The sequence below is a fragment of the Eulemur rufifrons genome, chromosome 4 (assembly GCF_041146395.1).
Source record: "Eulemur rufifrons isolate Redbay chromosome 4, OSU_ERuf_1, whole genome shotgun sequence".
Classification (NCBI taxonomy): Eukaryota; Metazoa; Chordata; class Mammalia; order Primates; family Lemuridae; genus Eulemur; species Eulemur rufifrons.
Window position 1 is genome coordinate 53466336 of NC_090986.1, and position 13856 is coordinate 53480191.

The following is a 13856-nucleotide window of genomic DNA, read 5'->3' on the forward strand; positions in this document are numbered from 1 at the left end:
CAAAGGTGGGAAAAGCAACACAATAAATGAGACTAATAGATTATAACCTCTAGAATAAATAAATACACAGGAGTCCATATTGATAGAAGTAAATAGTTAATATTTTTATGTGGGCCTTTCTTTTCTAGATCATCATCTATAAAAATGGGGCCAGTAATATTTATCTTGCAATATTGTGAGGATTGAGGGAGAGGGTGTGAAAGAATAGTTCAAAACACATAGAAAATGTCTAGAAATGTTCATTTATTTCCCTGCCTCATTCTCTTTGTACGTACTAATTTCCCAGAAAACCAGAATATCACAATTTTGAAGTTGAATCCCTGGGAGAATTTTGATTTAGTTTTAGAAACATGATGTTAGTTGATTTTTAGCAGCCTCCTTCATAATGGAACCTTCTACCCATTGACATGTCAGTGATATTTAACCTACACTAATCATTAGGAATTCATCAGCATTTCCCTATGCATTCTACCTTTAGCTTCTTCCCTCCAGGTAAACTGTGGAAGTGATGCTCAGACTTAAACTGTCAGAATGCTGTGATTCTGCTGCATGCCCTGGACAGCTGGCCATTAGGGAGCATTGCAGGCTTAGAAGAGGTGACTTGTCTTCCTCAGTGTATAGCTTGTAAGGTAGAGCAGCTGTCGTCTGAATAAAGATGCTGATCTCTCATGGAAGAAGTTCCAGTTTGGCCACAGAGGTCCTTTCAGCATTTTTCCTTTTTCTGTCTCAATATTTGGGCGGTCCATTTTTAGGATTGTTAAAAAGAGTTCAACAAGCCAATTTTCCTGCATGTTTTCTATGGGTATTGTCTTCTCCTTCAGTTAGTATGATTCCTTTTTTTTTTTTTTTTGAGACAGAGTCTCGCTTTGTTGCCCAGGCTAGAGTGAGTGCCGTGGCGTCAGCCTAGCTCACAGCAACCTCAAACTCCTGGGCTTAAGCGATCCTACTGCCTCAGCCTCCCGAGTAGCTGGGACTACAGGCATGCGCCACCATGCCTAGCTAATTTTTTCTATATATATTTTAGTTGGCCAGATAATTTCTTTCTATTTTTAGTAGAGATGGGGTCTCACTCTTGCTCAGGCTGGTCTTGAACTCCTGACCTTGAGCGATCCACCCGCCTAGGCCTCCCAGAGTGCTAGGATTACAGGCGTGAGCCACCGCGCCCGGCCAGTATGATTCTTGAAGGCAGAGAATGTTTCTACATTTTTTTGCTAATCCCTCAGCATTCAATTTAATAATCTTGCACACCAGACTTGATGTTATCAAGCCAGTTTTGGGTGCAAACTAATCTTAGAAAACAGATACAAATCCGATCCTCCCTCTGTTAGAGAGAGATAATAATACCTGCTTTTTACCTATCATGCAGACATATATGCTTACATCTTTTTTTTTTTTTTTTTTTTTTTTTGAGACAAGGTCTTGCTCTGTCACCCACACTGAAGTGCAGTGGCATCATTACAGTTCACACAGCCTCAATCTCCTGGGCTCAAGCAATCCTCCTGCCTCAGCCTCCTGAGTAGTGGGGACTACAGGTGTGTGCTACCACGCCCAGCTAATTTTTCTATTTTTTGTAGAGATGGGGTCTCACTTTTGCTCAGGCTGGTCTTGAACTTCTGACCTCAAACAATCTTCCCATCTTGGCCTCCTAAAGTTCTAGGATTATAGGCATGAGCCACCATACCTGGCCTTACATCATTTTTTAAAAGTTAGAAAAACATGCTATGATTTGTGTATAAACACTTTACACTCTGGAATAAAGACAGATAATTCATTGTTACACTATTACTTCACTTAGCAAATACTTATCAAGCATTCACAAAATCCCGAGTACTGTGTTAAACAGTGAGGATAAATAAGACTTGGGGAAAATAAAACATAGCATCTGTCCTCAGTGGGTTTATAGTTGAATAGAACATCACAGATGTGTAAATATATGCAGTAAAGAGCCATGGTATATTTGCCATGGTAACCATTTATATAAGGTACACGGAGGTACAAGGAAGGACAAACAATTCTACTGAAATTGTTGAGAAAGGCTTCACAGAGAAGATATCAATTTGTGCTAAGTTGGAAAACAACCTAGCAATGGCATGAAGAACAGATAAAAAAGAGAACTGATAGTAAGCAAAAAAACCAGTTAGGGGACAATTACAAGAGTCCAGTCTGGAGACGACAAACTCTGGAGTGGTGAGAATGGCTAGCACCCAACACTATGCAGTCTCCATAGGAGGAGCTGAGTCAATATTTACTGAATATGTGAGAGAGGAAACTAATAGAGACAATAAATGTTGAAGAGGTAGATATGATAGAAATTAATCAAATAGTCACTTAACAAATATGTAATATACATCTACTAAATGTCAAAACTATTCTAGGTGATAAGAATATAGAGTTAATAAAATAAACCCTGCTCTCAGGAAACATACATCCTAATAGGGAAGGAAAAAATATATAGACAAATATAAGTCAGATGTGTACAATTGCTATGAAGAAAAATGAAGCTGACTAGGAGGACAAGAGAATAGTAGGGGAGTGGGTTGCTGTTTTTATGTGGGGAGGTCAAGAAGGCCTCTCTGATAGAAATCTTTCTATTGGTAGAGAGCTGAATGAAGGAAGGTGGGGAGCCAGGTAAGGACTGAAAGGCCCAGGCAGAAGTAAGAAGGCTAGTGTTTCTGGAAACAAGGAGGAGAGAAGCAGAAGATGAGGGCAGAGAAGAAGAATATGATGGGATGATCTTGGGCAGATTGCAGTAGGATGTCTTTTCAGGAGCAGCAGTTGTCCTGTAATAGATATGTAGATACTAATATATGTCCTGTATGTAGATATGTAGATACTAAGTGGAGTTCTGAGGGCCTCCGTTGGCAGCTCCACTGAGGGTGTAGGTGGTGTCTCCAGGAGTACTCAGAGCTCCAGCCCATTGAGGAAAAGAAAGACTCAGGAATGACTCCATGCTTCCTTGTTGAATTCCTAGTGTCATTCAACCAGATTTATGGCATAGGAAAAGCAGGGTGAGGGTGAATGATTTCAGTTAGGATATGTTGAGATTGAGATGTCTGTGGGTGGCCAAAAGGAGATATTCAGCAGGAGGTCTATAAAGGAATCCATAGCTCAGGAGGAAGGAATCCAGCTCAGAGCTGGAAATGAGAGTCACATGCTTATTTGTGATAGTTCTATCATGGGAGTTGATGTGGTCACAAAAGGAGGGGTGAGGGAAGAGGAAGAGTGATGTCAGTACCTGAGGATTACCAACATTTTAAGAAAGGACAGAACTACATGAGACTGCAAACAAGATTGAGAAGGAATGTTTGGAGGTAGAAGCAGAAATAATAAAAATATGGTATCACAGAAGTCAAAGGAGAAGATATTTCTCAAAAAAACAGGAATAATTAACATTATCCAGTGAGGAAATGCCAAACAGAGGGATAAGAACATAATGACATTGAACCTGGGTTTATTTTTTTAAGGAACTTTGGTATACAGGAAGAAGTGAGGGCGGTGTTAGCCTGAGGAGAGTCAAGGCAATTGAGATGAAGTTGTTCTTGCTTTAGTTTTTGTTTGAACAGTGGTTGAAACCTGGGCATGTTTGTAGGCTTTGGGAAATGAATGGCTATACAAAGAAGGGAGCTGACAATTTAGGAGAGAGAGGAAACAGTGAATCGAACAAACTCACAGGAGACAAAAGAAAATGGAACAAGAGCATTCTACTTGGGAGCCTGTTTTACTCATGAGAACATACTTTTTACTAATGTATGATCCTGTCTTTAGATTTTGAAATTTTATACATCATGGATTTTTGTTTTGCATTAATTTAGATTTTAAAATTATGATCAGGGAAAATTAAAACCACAATGAAATACCATTTTACCCCTATCAAAATGTCCATTAATAGGCCGGGCGCGGTGGCTCACGCCTATAATCCTAGCACTCTGGGAGGCCGAGGTGGGCGGATCGTTTGAGCTCAGGAGTTCGAGACCAGCCTGAGCAAGAGCGAGACCCCATCTCTACTAAAAATAGAAAGAAATTATATGGACAGCTAAAAAAATATATATATAGAAAAAATTAGCCGGGCATGGTGGTGCATGCCTGTAGTCCCAGCTACTCGGGAGGCTGAGGCAGGAGGATCCCTTGAGCTCAGGAGTTTGAGGTTGCTGTGAGCTAGGCCGACGCCACGGCACTCACTCTAGCCTGGGCAACAGAGGTGAGACTCAGTCTCAAAAAAAAAAAAAAAATGTTCATTAATAAAAAGGCAAAACACAATAGATGTTGGTGCAGATGCAGTGAAAAGAGAACACTTATACACTGTTGATGGGAATGCAAATTAGTACAGCCTCTATGGAAAATAGTATGGAGATTCCCCAAAGAACTAGAAGTAGTCCTACTATTCAATCCAGTAATCCCACTACTGGGTATCTACCCAAAAGGAAAAATGTCATCATATCAAAAAGACACATATATGTTTATCACAGAACAATTCATGATTACAAACATATGGAATCAACTTAAGTGCCAATCATCAACTGATGAGTGGATAAAGAAAATATAGAACATATATGCCATGGAATACTACTCAGCCATAAAAAATGAATGAAATAATGTCTTTTGCAGCAACTTGGATGCAACTGGAGACCATTACCCTAAGTGGAGTATCTCAGGACAGAAAAACCAAATACCACATGTACTCACTCATAAGTGAGAGCTAAATGATGGGTATACATGGTCATACAGAGTGGTATTGTTAATAGACAGTGAGGGACCTCTGGCCCCTCCTAGGGACAAGGCAGCCAACTGCCACGCCTGGGGGAGGAGAAAACACCCTACCAATCTACCAATCAGAACTTAGCACACCAAATGCGAAAGAATGCTGTGGACTCTCTAGCCCACAGGCCAAGTGGCATAAGTATGATAGAGACTGGAAGGTGATTTAGGACAACCTTAGGCTAATTATCATGTCATTAGCTTATATGTACCTTGTGGTTCACCCCCCACAAATGGGCTTTCAGAGAGGCTCACCGGAGATCCGCATGCACAGTAAGACTCAGGTGACATAATTCCCAACTGTTCACCAAAGTGGCTCCAAGATGACTTCTGAACCACAGGGAGGTCCCTATCCGGACACTATAAAACAAGACCCAGTTAACCAAGGTCTCTTTTGCTACAACAAGGGATCCGGTCGTCATCTGTGGCATATGTATCTTGCTCTGTAAACCTATATCTTGCTCTTGCTCTATAATCCTATCTTGTTCCTCCTCAATAAATTTCACCTTGTGCTTGCCTTACTTAGGTGGGTCTGGTCATTCTTCGGCCAAGAGCACACCAAGAACTGAGAACACAGAATGAGATTGCCAAACCCTACAGTATAAAGAACTTTGGAGACTCTGAAGGGGGAAGGTGGGAGGGGAGTGAGGGACCAAAATTACGTATTGGGTACAATGTATAATATTCAGGTGACAGGTACACTAAAAACCCTGACTTCACCACTATACAACTCATCCATGTAACAAAAAACCACTTGTACCCCTTAAACCTACTCAAAAATTTTAAATAAATAATTAACATTACATTAAAATACTATTTATCTTTACTACAGAGTTTTTTGGTGTCCCTGAAATTTTGTAGCAGAGCTCTTGTTAACACACACGCACACACATCCCTCTTACCAATGAAAATGTCACTAGAATTAGTTACTCAGGAAGGAGGTTAATCCTGGAACAAACATTGAGGCCTAGAGGTATAGAACATAGGATGGAGGTGGACACTTCCTGGGGCTCAGGGCGTGGACTCCAGGAAAGCAGAAATGCTTAGTGATGTTCCTGGTGAAGAAAGCTAAACAGAAAGGTGCCACTCAAGGGCCATCCCTCTACAGATGAGCCTGGTTTTGAATGTGAGCACATTGATAATAGCCATTAGATGGTCACCAAATCGTTCTTCTATGCCCTAATCCCTAAATCTTTGGTAAAGTTTTCTTTCTGTCAGAGACAGAAAAAAAAAAACAAAAACAAAAAAACCAGACCCTTGCCAATGAGCTCACATTATTACCAAATTATGAACCCATTTCTTTATTTTAGTATATATCTTTTCTTTCACATAGCACAATTTACATCCTTTCCCTGTGATAGCAATAGATTTAGGAGTTTCATATTTTGACTACTTTTCTAACAGCATAAAGTGCTACCCACATAGTTGATTGGCATAGTTTTTATTTCTTGTTGAAATCTAATTTAATTCTTTATTGCTGATTTACAGTTTTCACTGGTGATAAAGAGAGAACAAGGGAATTCAGTTGTGAGTATCAAAGCTCACAACATTATAGAAATAGCTAGTTGATGACAAAATGTCTCACTAGCTAGTCATGTAAACATAAATAATAGTTTTGTCGGGTATCAACAAAGGAATTGGCATACTCTCATTGCCAACAGTGTGATGGTAAACATTTAACAACTAGCTCTCCTGAAAAAAAAAGTCTCAAATTTTTGTGTTTGCCAATTTCCATGGTGTAAATGCTCATGATTGATTTCAAGCTACCAAGCCAACCTCACTGAATGTGGAATGGGAAAGAGTTGCACAGGAGCATGCTATTATATGATATTTAAAACATACAGATAAAATGAACATAAATAGTGAGTCAAGATAATTGTAAAATGTGGTAAAATAACTAAGTTGTGATGAGTTTTAAGTGTATGTTACCTCTTTTAAAAGAAATTTACTTAAATTCTAAGTTTACACAATTTAATTTTTAATAATGGCTTGCAAAATTCCTGAAAAATGAACAATCAGCTCTACCGAGGCTGTATGGTCCAGCTCCAGCACTACTCCTTACCAACTTTAATGAAAGGAGCTGGTTATGAGAAGACAGATAAGAAGCATGAAACTCCTTTTTTACAGGAACAGCAGCAGCTCTGAGAGATGGTGGCTGCCTGCTTTGAAGGAACAACAGAAACACTGAGAGACTCAAGAAAAGAAGATTTTCAGTGCAAGGGTACAAGCTTGAAATATAGTATCATGACTGTTATATCCTATGAACAATTCATAATGCTTTGACATGTCTAGCTTTGTGCTATACAAGTAGGGCCATGCTACTGAATCTGCTCTACTCCACTACTCTGCTGGGTAACTCTGTTTAGGAGATTGAAATGTTGTTTTTCTTTTGTAGGTTTATAAAAACCAAGGATCCCGCCCTGAACTAGAAGATGAGGGATCATGATTAAAGATGGTTAGTACTCTCAAATATAACACATGTATATAGCAACTGGTACACACGTAAGTACTCTCAAATATAACACACGTAAATAGTATAGGGATTGTTACGTATATAGTAACGCCTCTGAGATCAAAGCTCCTTTTAGCAAGATAGGATTTGGCATGCTTGTGATGAAAGAAAAATTCCTTTCTCTCAAGTCTTAATCAAAGTCAGAGCAATTTAGGAGACTATCTTTGTACTATCTCCACTGTAGATTTCTTCTAGGTGGACCATCTTCTGGATCCACATTCTGAATGTTTGGATCAGTTACCCAGGTTTGAAAGTGCTGTACTTAGGATGTGTGCAAATTCTATTGGGAAGATACCCCTTCAGGAGAGAGGCAAGACAGCCAGCTGCTAATGTGCTGCTCCAGAGCTCCAGCCCTTTTCATCTGGAGGAGATGGGGAATGCAGGCTTCGAAATTCAGTCTTGAACTTGTAGCCATTTCTATTTCTGATGACAAAGCATAATACTGTAACGTAAATTTTTCATATAGTTCCTATACATTATTATTTTTTATTTATGTGTCATTTAATGAATTTCTATTCTTCGAGTAAATTACATTTTTAATGTTCTTCTATTCTGGCTAACATCTACCAAAAAAAGCATTTTTGGTATAGGGCAGTGGTTTTCCAATTATCCTCCTGATAGGAGATACTTTTCCAAGCAGTTCCACTGTGCTGTTGAGTTCTGAGTAAGATCTTAGTTGATAAAAGGGTTTCCACAGCTCAAAACACAAATTTAAAAACCACTGGTAAAAAAGAAAAGAGGCTGTACTTGTGCTACATGACAAAAGTAAGAAAGAATTAATCTGGAAGCATTGGAAAGTCACTGTTGGAATTTAGACTATGATACAAGCCAGACAGTTTAAAGCTAAAAGAGATGTGCAAAAAAGCCCTCAATATTAAATTGAAGATTGTTGTCCTGATATCATTCTTATTCAAGCACTATTGATTTTTTAAAAATCAAGCTGTTTAAAAATGTTGTGTTAAGGATGAAACCATATGCAATGACAAATGGACTGCATAAACTGTCTTCACAGGGCCTTATCAAAGCCTTTCACATGGTGCTTGGATGGTTTGTTTTGATGGGCAGAATCTGAGTCATGCACCCTTATCTGGCTTCATTATTATGGATATGAACATGGTTCCCGAGACTCTCACTAGTTCCACAAAAGAAGATTTTTTAAAATGCAGTCTGATAAATTCTCCATTCAATGAGAGCTGGAGAATGTTTTATTCTACTGTACTGTAGCTTAAAGACATCTGACCTGAGTTTCTGCAGGAAGTTGTTTTTGTAGAGAGAATCTTTAGGTTACAATCCTTACATATTACTCTCCTCCTTTCACTTTCACCTTCTCCAAACCAAGTTTAAGTGCTTTTTTTAAAAAATTTTCAACACTTAATAATCTAAAAGAACCTAGAATAAAAGACTGAAATTAGGAGAGAAAAAATTGAGAGCTTTGCTAAACATCTGGAAAAAGTATTTCAGAGGAACATCCAGTTCATTTCATCACTATATTAATTCAGCTCAGCCCAACACCCTCAGGAAGGAAAAAAAAAAGAGTAATCTTAGATCTGAATCCCCACAGCACCCCATTTTTTACTACAGATACTCCACAGTTTGTGCAGTTGTCCTTTTCTGATTTTTCATAACTTAAAAGTTGAAAAGGATTTAATATTGTTAAAAAAAAAAAACCTTTAAACCAGCTAAATTTAATAGAGTTTAATTGAGCAAAGACTAATTTGTGCATCAGGCAGTCCCCTGAACCAGAATAGGTTCAGAGAGACTCTGGCACCGCAATGTGGTCAGAGAGGATTTATGGACAGAAAAAGGAAAGCAACATACAGAAAACAGAAGTGAAGTATAGAAACAGCTGGATAGGTTACAGCATTTGCCTTATTTGAACATGGTTTGAACAGTTGGCTGCCTTTGACTGGTCGAAACTCGGTGATTGGTACAAGAGCAGGTTACAGTCTGCTTACACACCCAGTTAGGTTACTGTTCACTACATATGGAGAAACCTTTAGGCTGAACTTAAAATATGTAAGGAGGCAGCTTTAGGCTAAACTTATTTAACAACATGTAAGTCAGGAAAGAAGCCTGCCATTAGGGTCAGTGACATTAGGCTCTGAACTCACAAAGTTATTTACTGCAGGCTTGGCATTATGCCAAGATTACCTAATTTACTTCTTATAACAACTCCAAGGAAGGAAACCTTATCATCCCTACCACGCAGATTAGGATAGTGAGGCTTAGAGGCATTAGGTGACTTATCCACGGTCTTTCAGCCAGAAAATGGTAGAAAAAGGATACAAATCCAGACAGCCAGATCCCAGGGTCTGAGCACTTAACTGCCTCCTGTACCACAGTTGAATAAAATGAGTTAAAACGAAAGGGGTAGGGGGACTGTAACTGCAACAGCGTGGCAACGCAGGGGGAAGTGGCAGGAGACAAAAAAAAGTTGGAGAACCATTGCTCTTTTCCTGGTAAGGGCTATTTTGAGCCTTGCTTCTTAGCATTCATCTATGTGCTAGACTACTTTTTGTTTCCATACATAATGCAAATTTTCTACATCTCTAAAATTTTACTATGTGCCTATGTAATAATTTGTATAAGGTCAAATTTGCATAAGTCAAGTGTTGAGTAATCTAGTGAGCATTTGTACATCATTATACTGTAACTAAATAGAACAGGAAAGGAGAAAGATGGGTAGATAGGGTTTTTATTTGGAGGCTAAGAAGGAAAGGATTATAGGAAATAACAAAGTGGAGATGGGTAGGAAAACAGAAATTATGAGGAAGGAATGGCAGTCGGAGGGAAGAAATTAACTCTTACTTGATTATAAGAATGCATATGCTAGCACCGGTCATGCTTGGTTCTTCGTCTCTCCCTTCCTTTCTCTCTCTCTCTCTCTCTCTCTCTCTTTTCTTCATTTCTTTCTTGGTGGTTTTTTTATTAAACTCTTTCAGATTTTCAGGATCCTAAACATGCTTAGGGTATGTCAGGTAACAGGAGTTATTTATAAGATACTTAAAAAGAGTAAGGAAGGTAAAGAAGAAAAGAAAAAAGAAAAAAAAAGTCCAGCAGCTAAACAACCCAGCCATGAGGATAATGGCCCTTTGCTCAAAAGTCAGACCTCAAGGAGAACTGGAACAGCCTTTAGCCACCACACGGTAGCATCTCATTATTTCACTCTCTCTTCATCCAGAGGCTTCCAGTGTGTCTCTGTCTTGGCTTCTTCTTCTCTTACCACCATTGATTCTCCTTACTCTCTTTTCTACATCATATCTTTTTCTCACTCTAGACTTCTGCTTTGTATGAATAGCTTTGTCTTCCTTCTGTTCATATCACAGCTTTTGCCGAACCATCCAAGAAAGCTCCATTTATTAATTCTTTCATTCAAAGAATATTTAGCCTGGATTAGATGTCTCTCCTATACGTCCCCTAGAAACCATTTTATCCCCGTATTGAATGACTTTTAGAAGCTCTGACTAGTTTACAAAAAATTCTCTTAACTGTTCCCCACCCCATCCCAAAGTAAATGTGGACCCAACAGTCATTTTGTACATGATCCCACTCCTCTATTAGCCACACTTGTCCCAAGGTCATCCAATCAGAATTTCTTTCCCAGTAATCTGAAATTTAGCCAAGAGAATGGGTTAGTCTCTTGAGGTGGCCAGGCCTTTAACTTGTGTAACTTGGTTGTCCCTGTTCCTTGCCTTTTCATATACTGTTAGGTTTTGCTTCAACCCAGACAGGACTCTGCTCTTTCATTAGTTTTCATTAAAATATCTAGTCATCCCATGAGTAATTTTAATTGTCTCTGCTATAAATGGGATGGAGGAGAAAGAGCTCATTCAGTTTTTTTCTCTGTCTCCTTCCTAACTCCGTCACTCTCCTGGGCCACACTAATTCTCCTCCTTGTTTTGTGCACAGCAGTTTAGAGTAATCATCCTCTGAGACTTGAGCATGCCCTGAGGGCTCACTCACTAAGCCAATCAGCTCAGCAAAGTATTACTTCCAAAAGTAGATATTCTTCATTAGGGGGATTCCAGTCAATAAAATTGTCTTCTTCTCTGGACAGGTCTGTGCTTGAATGTTGTGACCAGCTTTACAATAGCACTCAGACTGGGGAGCGAGGAAATCAGTCTTTGGAAAAAGATGAAGAGAAGTGGAGAGGAGAGTCAGAACATTTCTTGGGGAGCTAATGATTCTCCAATCCCTGGTTACTGTCTTCCCTAAATTCAGGCTGCTTTCCTCTTCTTGTATTCTGTGAAGCACCCCATTACCTAACACTTCCCTTTTTATATTGGATTAGTTAGGCTATCTACTTATCACCCCCAAATCATAATTAATACATTCCCCTATCAAAAAATATTACTTTTTATTATCATGGCCACTTACCCTCTCTGTGCTCTCCACTTGAGCGAAAGCTTCTTAAGGGCAAGGACTGTATTTGTTTTACTCACTGTTTTATTCTCAGTACTCAGCATGTTTCCCAGGGACTTAATAAATCTATTTTTAAAGACTGTGGAGTCTTTCAAAATATTGGCTGCCAGCTGTATACCAAGCACTGTGATTATAAAGATGGAGGACATAATCCTTTACCTCACATTGCTTACCGTCTAGGTTACTCCCAAATCAATATAGTTCTTCTACTTTAATTGTCCCTTGTATTAGTTAAGATTCTTTCAAGGAGCAGTGTTGGCTCAAATGACCAAATCTCATAAGAAGCAGGGATAAAACTGTGTCTAGGGGACAGCTGGAACCAGCATCAGATATGGTCAGGACTCTTCTCCTCACCTGTGTCCATCTATAGGTTGACATCACATGTCAGACTCATCTCCTCCTGAGTATGGAACCGTGGCCACCATCAGCTTCCAAGCTTACATTATTCCAGCTTTATCACTCAGGAGTTCATCACTTCCCATGTTTACAGTTTGAAAGGAGAAGCCCTCCAATTGGCTCAGCTTATGTTACATCTCTGGACCCATTACTGTGGAGGGAAGGCACCAGGATTATTTGAGTTTGGGTTTCGCTTTCTATACCAGTCACCACCAGCAGGATCTGTAGGAAGACGACAGCTTCCAATCTTAGCCATATGGATGGGGTATGGCCAGAATGGGAGTGGGTGTGTAAGCGCACCCTAATGGCCATTCAGACTATATCGCTAGGCTAGCTAAAGGGAAGCCATTTTGCTTCCAGTATGCTTCAGCTTGTTCTGCTTTAAAAGTTTAGAATTAACCTGCTCTTTGCTTGCACAGCTGCCAGGCACAAGATTAGGAAACAACCTTGAGGTAAAACAGATCAAGAGTCTGGAATAGGCCAACCGCAGACTGCTGATGACAAGATCTACCAGACGACCTATTGTTTGCTGACTTGCACAAAGTTTGCTTTCTGCCACCAAACCCTTTTACCCCTTCCCTTTATAAGTTGCTCAGTAATCAGAGGAGATGAGATGGTCTTTGAGACAATAGTCCGCCATCTCCTCAGGCTGCCTCTTCCTTCACAAACACTTGCCTCTCACGTTGTCTTCTTGGGTGGCAGGTAGCCAAACCTGTGTTCAGCAGCAGGTGCTCTTCTAGGCAGACAATATAATAGTTGCATGTCCACTCTATCCCCTTAATCTCACATTCATCCACTCTTTTATTACATTAAGTAACAAATATTTATAAAATGCTCATTTAGAGCAAAGTGTTGTGGTAGGCTCTTAAACTTTAAGATTTTGTGTATAAAAATTAATTTTTAAAAGGAAAACAAACATCTTTTCTTAATCCCTATAATAACAACCCAATCTTTCCTGAGTTTATTTTCCAGAGTTATAGCATAGTGAAACTTCAAGCACTGGTTTATTTGGACCATCTCAGTGCACATGAATCAGGTGATTTTATCTTTTGTTCCTATCCTTGCCATCCCTAATCTGTCAGGCAGTCCTGAATCTATACCATCAGGCTTGTTTGTTCTACTTCTCTATCCTTTTATCATGGTTCCATTAACTCGCATCCAAGGATGTCAAGAGAATAAATAGCCCAATAAAACAAAAGAATATACTTCCAGATTTAAAAAGAAAGAAACATACAAGAAATACATAAATCATACTGTATGACAATAGCCCAGAAGGGTGCATGGGAGGATGTTTGCGTTTCCCACAGAAGAAAAGAAAAATGGAATTTCCATATTTTGCATTAACACATGACAGCTATAGTTATTGTATACTGGACACCACAAAATGAGAGATGAGTATCAGAAATAATTTTGCCTGAAATAAGCCCAGTTCCATGGAGGATGGCAACACATTTTCTCTGGTTCTCTTCTTATGATCAGGGACAATTTAAATATGAGTCTAATCTACATTTTGTCAAAGAAATTCTTAATCATGAACATTTCTTCCTAATAAAACACGGTCCCTTACAACACGGGTTTTCATGCCAACTTCCTATCACTTGATGTCACACCTATATAATGGAGACTCATGTCTCAATGAAAGCTTCCTAGATAAACAGAAGGCACTTGTCCAAGAGTAATAAATACCGAGCATACAGGTTGCTAAGAGCTTAAATAAAGATAAATTTGTTAGCCTGACCCAAATGTTCTCTGGATCTCAAATTAATCTAAT

At 39.2% G+C, this 13856-nt stretch overlaps 1 long non-coding RNA gene across 1 annotated transcript; it reads left to right on the plus strand.

Annotated features, from left to right (window-relative positions):
- The first annotated feature begins 478 nt into the window (after window positions 1-478).
- On the plus strand, window positions 479-13656 carry LOC138382663 (uncharacterized). Its single transcript, XR_011233469.1, has 2 exons — window positions 479-697; window positions 13058-13656. It is a non-coding gene; the product is annotated as an uncharacterized lncRNA (long non-coding RNA).
- Window positions 13657-13856: the final 200 nt, after the last annotated feature.